Genomic DNA, 9,092 nt, shown 5'->3' on the forward strand with positions numbered 1-9,092 from the left:
GCTTAACTACTGGTGAACCCGTAACGTTCCTTTTAATATGTCAACAGAGGCATTTTATGGTGATCACGAACACCATCAGCTCCCCAGGCGGTGTTGTCTCAGATGAGCGATGAGTAAATATTGCTTTGAATTAAATCTGTCATGTTACTTAGAGCTGCTCATTTAGGAACAAACCCTGGAACAAACACAATTTTGAAATATTTTGGGGGTTTTCTGTCACTTTAATAACTCTTTGTCACCTGTTTTCTTTCTGGATAATGGAAATACTTAATGAAAGACTTGTGTTCGGAATTCAATAATAGCTTGCTGCTTATTAAATACTGCACAGTATATAATGCATAAAGTCTACTATTTATTAAAAAAGTGCATTTTATCATAGTAAACATTGTCTTTGAGTACGCTGAAAAACATTGATATAGAAACTATTTTCAATCAGAAATTGCTGGTGAATTTCACAAACAATTACACATTAAATTGAAATAACACATTCAATTAAAACACAATTTTGAAGTAGAAAAACTGAAATAATATATATATATTGTAAAACATACTCCAATAATCTTTGTTTTATTTCTCAGTTCGGAAATTTTTTTTTTTTACAGTGAAGTATGGTACATTGAAAAAAATGATATAGAAACAATTTGCTAGTAAATTTCACAAATAATTACAAAGAACAAATAGCACATTGAATGAAACGTGAACTTTGGAAGGAGAAAGACTGAAATGGCATTTTCTTGTTAAGCATGCTGCAATATTCTTTATTTTATTTACAAATTCGAATTATATATATGCATTTTGATAACATTTTGTGTAAAAATGTCTTCACATTTGGCAGCCTGATCAAATACTGAGTCAAGAAAAAGCTGTTGAAGAGATATTACTTTCATTTGTCACAATGGTAATGGGAAGGTCAAGTTAAGAGTGTTGCATTGTGGGATACAGTATTATGCTACTGCATATTGTGATTTGAAGTATATAGTTTACATACTGCAGAGGTAGGATGGTAGTATGCAATTGCAAACACTGGAAATTACAGCACAAACTGGGCAGACGTTCCAGCTGAGCTCCTAGGTAACTGATGGATCCGCTGGTTTCATGTTTCTATTTCTTAATAAATAGCCTCATTCTCTTTTGAGTACGTCTCTGTTGTTCACGGCTCAATAACTCTTCGCCTGCTTCCTCTGTACCTTCCTCTCTTTGTCATTTTCTTTCATTATATGTGAACATTTCTATCTTCTCTTCTCCATCCGTCCTAAATCTTTTTAATTCCAAACCTTGCCAAGAAACCCGCAGCCAAATTTCATAAGCGGCAGCATTTGCATTTTCCGTCAGCGCGTTACCATATTGCTGAATTTTAGCTGAGTTAGTGTCGGCCGGTTTGAGAGGGTTCATTTTTAAACTCTCTCCCTTGATGACGACGACTACTACTTTTTTTTGAAGTGTTATCTGTCAAACGTTTTTGCTGGGCTCAATTTGGAGATTGTCCTTGCGGCATTAGCGCGGTAGCACGCTAATGTAGTGGAGTGAGGGAAGATAGCGCTAGCGAGAGAGAAGAAGTAACCTCTGCATCAGCAGAGATCCTCGGCGAGAGATACCGTAAAATTGCCCTTGGCCTTGTAGCTCCAGCAGAAGACCGTGGTGTTTTATAGAAAGCCTTTGAAGGTGATAAGAAGACTGGCACCTGGAAGACGATATGTATCTGTTAGCGAACTCTTCAAGTGCAGAATTTAAGTGAGAGATTACACTTCATCTGACTGGGCAGAATTAAATCTGAAATTGATGCCTTGTGCATTTTAAGTGTTTGCTCAGTTTTCACTGCCTTAATATATAGGTTTAAGTCAGCACAGTAATGTGTTCTTGAATTTAGGAAATGTGCAAAAAGGCATTTTCAAAATAGACTAGCTCATGAAGTGAGATGCTGAAAAAAGCAGTGAGACGTGATTCATAGATTCAGTAATACTGTGAATTTTTTTCAATTTGACTATATTTTCAAATTTATGACGCACGGCTGAATTTTCAACAGGCATTAATCCTGATATGCTGATTTGATGCTCATTATTATGGTTATTATCAGTGTTTTTTAATGGTTTTATTTACTTTAATTTCCCTTTTATTCAACTAAAATAACCCTGCGTGTGTGTGTGTGTGTGTGTATATGTAGGCCTATATGTGTGTGTGTATATATACATACATACATACACACACACACACACATATAATGATGAATAAAACGGAAATTAAAGTAAAATTTATTAATCGTGATTAATCACATTCAAAATAAACGCTTTAAGATAACGTATGTGTGTGTACTGTGTATATTTATATGTATATGTAAATACACACATACATTTATATATTTAATAAATATATGTAAGATACATTTACATTTATATGTAATATAATCTATCTATCTATCTATCTATCTAAGTTTCTTACATGTATGCATGTGTATTTATATATACATATAAATATACACAGTACAGACACATATATTATGTAAACAAAAACTTTTATTTTATCGCATTATATATATATGTACATATGTATATACAGTGTTGGGCAAGCTACTTGGAAAATGTAGTGAGCTAAGCTAACAGTTACTCTTCATTAAATGAAGCTTCACTACACTAAAGCTACAGCCCTGGGAAATGTAGCAAGCTAAGCTACAGCAACATGGTAAAAGTAGTTTACTACATCTAAGCTATTTTTAAAAAATTTAATTTTTATATTGAACCAACATCATAACAAGTCAATTGCTCTCTCAATGATCAATAAAATTGTCAGTCAAACAGATAGACAGGCATAACAGTTCAGTTTAGTTGTTTATTCAACAACTGTTCCAAACCAATTTGGCAACAAAAATCAGTATCATGTACAGGGTACAAAATACATTTTTGCTGTCAGCCGGAAACCTCCTATTGGTAGTTGGTATTGTGGCTTTATTGTATACAGATACACTTATATAAATGGAAACACTTCACAATAAGGTTCATTATTTAACATTAGTTAACTAGTGTAGTTAACATGAACTAAGAATGAACAATACTTCTGCAGCATTTATTAATGTTAATTTCAACATTTACTAATGCATTATTAAAATCAAAAGTTGTGTTTGTTAATATTAGTGAATGCACTGTGAACTAACATGAACTAACAATGAACGACTGTATTTTCATTAACTAACATTAACAAAGATGAATAAATACTTTAATAAATGTATCATTGTATGCTCATGTTAGTTAATACATTAGCTATCATTAATGAAATCTAACTTGTATAGTGTTGCCATATAGATGTATAGGCCTACAAATAACTTAGGGTGATCCTTAGCAGTTATATTTCCGATTTGAGCTTGAGCTTCAGAATGCTTTGGATAATGTAGCTTTTGTTGACGCTACCGCGCTACTTGATCAAAAACAGAGCTTCGCTACTGAAAAGCTATTTGATTCAGAAAACAGCGAAGCTACCACCACGCTGCTGAGAAATGTAGTTAAGCTAGTAGCCCATCACTTTGTATATATATCGTTGATCTTCATATATGTGACCCTGGAGCACAAAACCAGTCTTAAGTCGCTGGGGTATATTTGTAGCAATAGCCAAAAAAACATTGTATTGGTCAAAATTATCGATTTTTCTTTTATGCCAAAAATCATTTGGATATTAAGTAAAGATCATGTTCCATGAAGATATTTTGTAAATTTCCTACCGTAAATATATCAAAACTTAATTTTTGATTAGTAATATGCATTGCTGAGAACTTCATTTGGACAAATTTAAAGGCGATTTTCTCAATATTTTGATTTTTTTGCATCCTCAGATTCCAGATTTTCAAATAGTTGTATCTCGGCCAAATATTGTCCTATCCTAACAAACCATACATCAATGGAAAACTTATTTATTCAGCTTTCAGTTGATGTATAAATCTCAATTTCAAAAAATTGACCCTTATTGACTGGTTTTGTGGTCCAGGGTCACATATTGAAATAAAATTTTAATGGATATAAAAATACTATTTATAGAATACACACACCCAAAATCAATAAAAGTAACAAAATTATTAAAAGTTTATATTGAAAATGGAAAATATAAAAATGAAAAACGTCTCGGTTACGTATGGTAACCGTCGTTCCCTGAAGGAGGGAACGGAGACGTCACGTCGGGTGACCGACGAATTGGGATCTCGCTTAGAGGGACCAATCTACTTCGAGTGTAAACTAAACGAGCCAATGCACATTGGCATGCGATTATTGCATCCAGCTGCTGCTGATCACAGCGTGAGACGAGAGCCCACGAAGAGCGTGCTTGACTGTAGTTCACTACTGTTCACTACAGTTCTGTAGTGAACTGTAGTTCACTACAGAACGATAGAACCGCTCGGCTCCGAAGCGAAAAGCTGAATATGCGCTGCATCTGCTGCCTACTTATACTCACTCTGTGATCAGCAGCAGCTGGATGCAATAATCGCATGCCAATGTGCATTGGCTCGTTTAGTTTACACTCGAAGTAGATTGGTCCCTCTAAGCGAGATCCCAATTCGTCGGTCATCCGACGTGACGTCGAGAGTGACCGACTGAAAGGGAACAAAAATTTTCAAAATATTAATAAAAACTAGAATAATATCTAAATGATAATGCAATAACGCTGGTGTATCTACATCAACCACTCAGTTTTTAGATGACCCATCCCTAATTAGAACTATTGATTTATAAACTTAACTCATATTTTAATTTTATACACTGAATTATAGAGCACAAGTAGTTTCATTACTTCAAGACCTTGGTATACTGCAGTGCAGTAAAAACAGTGAGAGATGACATTGCTTAGGATTTAATTACAGATAAATAATTCCTTTCTTATAATCATTCGGCCTTGTGTGCTTTTTTGACATTCCTTTTTTTAATTAGTATTTGTTTATTCATTTAACCTCCTGAGACCCTGTGACCTCATATGAGGACATTATATTTTGGTGTATTTCTCTGAGACTATACATGCCACAGTTTTAAGTCTGGATGTCCTGTACAGAGCACATTCAGGGATTTTCAGAGATACTAAATGTTTGGATGTTTCACTGTGACCACTCCCTCTCCTTGGTCTTCAAATATGTCTGATATTAATTTAGTGACACTCTTATGAAAATATGATAATATTTTGTAATTATCATTTAAATCTGACTAATTTTTAAACTGTGTGTCATAAATCAACATCTCAGGAAAATGTTATGGGGTTTCAAATCAAAATATGACTTTCTGTTACGAAACAGGATGTTGATTTCATACATGTCCTCATATGAGGACACTGGGACTAAAAGCATGTTTATTAGCATTTTGGGAGACATAACAAAGGAATAGGGAAATAAATTATGTTTCAATATTCTATGAAATATTATAACAATTTTTTTCCTAAAAATCTTTTCTCGGGTCTTAAGAGGTTAAATTCTCCTCCGAGTAGTGCAATAGCTCAGTTTTCTGGTAATTGCAGGTCAGTGTGTGTTGTGTAGTGAAATATGTGATTTCTTCAAATCACATTGCATTGCACAAATCCCTCAAAGTGGCAAAGAGAGCAGTCGTCAGAGCCGTAGCGCAAGATCACGACATACTGACGGATATTTTCCACTGTTTACAGTAGCTTGGCTTGTCCAATATTATCTGCTTCACAGTCCACAGTCTAAGCTCATTTTCTGGTCAATAGAAGCAAGGTCACTGAAGTTTGTTCCGTCTGTGTCCTCATGCTACAGCAGTCATATGCACATCCGCTGCTCACTTTATCAGCCTGTGGTTTCTTCACTATCTGCTCCTGTCCTGCTGCATATGCTGGAGCTATGAGTGACTGATGGGGGAATATAGCCATGACATTTCCATGAGTTTGACAAAAAGGTTTTTTTTTTTTTTTTTTAGAATGATTTTAAGATTTTAATAATGTTTTCTCAGGTAACCTAAAAATGTGTGTACGATGTACATTTGAAAGAACTTCATATAACTGTAATCGCCTATAGGCTGCATTTATTTGTTCAAAAATAGAGAAAAAAATGTAAAAATGTGAAATATTATTACAATTTAAAATAACTTACAGTGGGTACGGAAAGTATTCAGACCCCCTTAAATTTTTCACTCTTTGTTATATTGCAGCCATTTGCTAAAATCATTTAAGTTAATTTTTTTTCCTCATTAATGTACACACAGCACCCCATATTGACAGAAAAACACAGAATTGTTTGAATATATTTGAAAATGTAATTTATTCCTGTGATTAAAAGCCTAATTTTCTGCATCATTACTCCAGTCTTCAGTGTCACACGATCTTTCAGAAATCATTCTAATATGCTTCTCAAGAAACATTTTTTATGATTATCAATGTTGAAAACTGCTTAATATTCTTGCGGAAACAGTGACATTTTATTCAGGATTCTTTGATGAATTGAAAGTTCAAATGAACAGCATTTATTTAAAATAGAAATATTTTGTGACATTATAAATGTTTCTTTTGATTAATTTCATGCATACTTGCTGGAATATTACCATATCCCAAAAAAATAGATGGTAGTGTAGATAGTTAATTCCACTTCCTGTCATTCCTATTAAATTACAGTTTAACTTCCTGTGTGATGTGGTCAGTTCAATTCAGATAACACTCATGAATTGAAAGTGAGTCAATTCTTCAATTCTAAACAAAATGGATAGATAGATAGATAGATAGATAGATAATGTTCTAGTAAGTTATAGGTTTCAGTGGTTTTAGTTTGTGAATCAAGCAGTGTTTTCGGTTAAATATCCTTGTTTGGTGTAATGAGGTAAGCACGACGACATTTTGCTTATTAGCGTGTTTCATTAAGATGAATGAGCGTGCTGATGGTTAGCTTTCTCAGTGTTTTACAGACCTCCTTGGTCGAGCTGCTCAAACAAACATAATGTTGTAAGCATAACAAAGCCACAGTGTTTGTGCTTTTCTGAGACACATTTTACCTTCAAATAAAGCAGTTCTGATAGTAAACTGCATCCCAAAATTAGGTAAAAATTACACTTTAAGCAGTTTTTGGTATTCTTTTGGTGTGCGAAAGTGGTAGAAAATAGGGACTGACACACCATCTGTACACTGTAAAAAATGAGTTTTAAGTTCTAAATAAAAGATCATCTTTTGATATATCTTATATCTGATATCTTATGAGTTTTTACCTGAAAATACTACACTGTAAAAAAACTCAGAACATCTAATTTCCAACTTAAATCATATTAAACTGCATTAAAAATCAAGCTGAATTTCATATAACTTTATTCATAAAATGTTTCATATTAATTCATATAAATTGTCATTTGAAAAAGTTGAAATTGCTCAAATTATTTTGATGAGTTAATGTAAAAAGAAAATTTTTTTTTTAAGTGCATTTCATTTTTCTACTTCAAAATTTCATGTTTATTTCAATGTTAAGTGCCATTTTCTATTTGTTAAGTGAATAATCTTCTAATTTTCTAATATTAAGTGAAATGTACTATACATTTTTAGGTGAAAATTGTTTCTTCACCAGTGCAGATGGAAGAAGCCTCCTCCCTGACAGATTTGAGCTGTTCTGCATGTCTTTCAATGTTAGTCCTGTTTTTGAGCAAACAATCCCTTCAATCTCCAGACTTTGTCAGATTGCCCAATTAGTCTTTAAATATGAACGAAGGAAAAACCTGCTCAGATGTTGTTTACCATCCTTCTTGGAAATTTTATTATGGCTCTACGCCCAGGTTTTCCTTTTCCACGTCTCTGGAGCAGCAGGAGGAATCCCTTTTAAATCCTCATTAAGCTGTTTTCCCTATAACTATGGCACAGCTGATTGAGAATTAATTTGCCTCATCTTCAATTTACTTGATCGCGGTTGGCTGCTCACCTGGCTCGATTTTCCTCGCTGATCTCCGTTGTAAGAGGCTGGAAGGACGTGCGGTGCAGGGTAATTACCATATAGGTTAAGACCAAGGAGACTCCTTTATTTTTAAAGGTTGTTTTCATGAGAAACTTTGTGGACTGGCCCAAATATCTATTATTTTCCTTCATTATTATTATTATCTGTTTTCACTGGTGACCGATGCTCATTAAAACCACTCTGGCATCACAAATGCATTTCATTTCGGCATCTTCACAGGTAAAAGGTGCAGGTAATTTCACCGTCTGCAAAGCTCCCTCTGAAATTTAGCTGTTACCGGCAGAATGACAGAAACACTCTCTGGAAACCTAGGCAACATGCTTTCATAGCCCTGTCAAACCAATCGAATGCATCGCGCAGTGCTGTAGAAAATGGCAAGAGAAGCGCTGATGATTTGAGAGCTCCCGTTGTGATCATTCAGCGTAGACCTGGTTTCGACAGATTCGCAATGATGGCGTACTGTGTGCTTGCCAAACCGGTCTTATCTGGGCTAAAAGAAACTAGAGGCGAGATTGATCAGGAATCAATGCGAGACCAGTTGTCCTCTTATTCTGGTTTTGTAGAGCTAGGCTCGTCAGTGGTTTCAGTTTTACATTCGGTTCACTCTGGATGATCCTGTTAATAGAAAACATCTTATGCAACAAGCTGAACGGCATGTTTTTACTGCAAAAGAGGTGGTTTTGAACATTTTAATTTGTGTGGTGAGAGTGTTTTTGATAAGGATGCCTAAGTATTATATATATTTATACTGTCTTAGGAAAGAAATTTAAAAGACTAAATGCTGATTCCAAACATAAATAGTTGACTTTTATATTTGAAGTTGTACTAAAACCAAAACAACAGTATCTGGAAGGCATTTATTATTTTAAGTGGATAACATATTATTCTCTACTTGCTTTTAGAGCATAGGCGGAGGGTGAACCAACTCCAGGGTAAGGCTAAAAGCAGCCAAATGTATTAAACATCACACCTATATAGAAAGTGACATTATCACTAACATTTATCTATAAATTTTGAGTTTAAGCACTCTAAAAAAAAAAAACTATCGTTATAATCACTGAGGCTGTATGCACTGTTAAATGAATCTCTTGCTTACATTGTACGTACATCTGTGCTTTGTTGTTTATGATGAGAGAATTCGCAAGAGTCCGGAATTCAGTCAGCGAACGCGCGCGCACTCAACAAAACTGAT

Source organism: Sinocyclocheilus rhinocerous, unplaced genomic scaffold, assembly GCF_001515625.1.
Source record: "Sinocyclocheilus rhinocerous isolate Xijiao unplaced genomic scaffold, SAMN03320098_v1.1 scaffold1028, whole genome shotgun sequence".
Taxonomy (NCBI): Eukaryota; Metazoa; Chordata; class Actinopteri; order Cypriniformes; family Cyprinidae; genus Sinocyclocheilus; species Sinocyclocheilus rhinocerous.